The sequence below is a fragment of the Olea europaea genome, chromosome 8, assembly GCF_002742605.1.
Source record: "Olea europaea var. sylvestris chromosome 8, O_europaea_v1, whole genome shotgun sequence".
Taxonomy (NCBI): Eukaryota; Viridiplantae; Streptophyta; class Magnoliopsida; order Lamiales; family Oleaceae; genus Olea; species Olea europaea.
The window spans coordinates 14,288,569-14,289,670 of record NC_036244.1 but is presented as its reverse complement, the minus strand read 5'-3'; positions in this window follow the sequence as shown (position 1 = coordinate 14,289,670).

Here is a 1,102-nt window from a genome sequence, read left to right as displayed (position 1 = left end):
ACCATGCTCACTGAAGGAATGACTCAAATAGCTGAGGGCATGAGAGACATCGCAACTCAGAATTTGGCGATGCAGGAACTTCTCATGCAAGCCCAGGGACACCAGAGGGCCCAAGGATCTTATCCGGTACAGGAAATCCCTTTGTCTCATTCTCGAAGCCACATGAGCCGGCACACAGAACGTCCTCTCGAAAGAGAGGGGAACACCGAAGTGACATCTTATGTGCAGGAGAGTCACCCATCAGAACCACTCTTGGGGGACAACTTTCCTCAAGAATACGATGACCAGAGGTCAGTGAGCGTCTTCGACTGGATAGGGAACGATCCTAGCAATAGGGTCCTCCCTTCAAGAGGGTCGGTCCGGTCAGATCACGAAGAAGGGGTCGGTCCGGTCAGACCACGAAGAAGAGCATGTTCCCCCTCCTCCTAGAAATAGGAGGGAGAGGAGAAACTTAGTCGATTGGGGGAGCTAGGGAAAAGCACCTCCTCCACCCCAAGACATCCAAGATGATTAAGGATCAGAGGGGCCCTGTCGATCTTATGAGATTGACGACGATGACGATAATATCCCTTTCTCAAGGGAAATTCGAAGCTTCCCAATGCCAACTAACTTCATGCCCCCTAAGATCCCCAAGTATGAGAGGAAAGGGGATCCTGAGAAGCACCTCACAAAGTATATGACACAAATGAGTCTTAGGGGAGCCTCACCTACTCTAAAGTGCAGAGCCTTCCATTTAACACTAGGCGGAGCCGCCGAGGTGTGGTACAGCAGGCTTCCTCCCCTAAGCATCAGAAGTTGGCCGGACTTGAAGAAAGCATTTTTGAACCAGTACCTCTCACGCAGGGAAGGAGAGGCGCCAATCCAATGCCTGCAAGACATGAGGCAGGCCCCTGGTGAGACGCTGAAAAGCTATCTCGCCAGGTTTACAGACGAGATTACTTACTGCGAGCAGGTCACTGACAGGGAAGCCCTTTCAGCCCTGAAAGGTGGTCTCAACACTTTGTTTTGGAGGGACGTGCGCAGCAAGAATCCCTCCACATACGACAAGCTGGTGGAGATGATGAGGGTGGAAATTGTTAGTGAAGAAATGATTGATCATCGT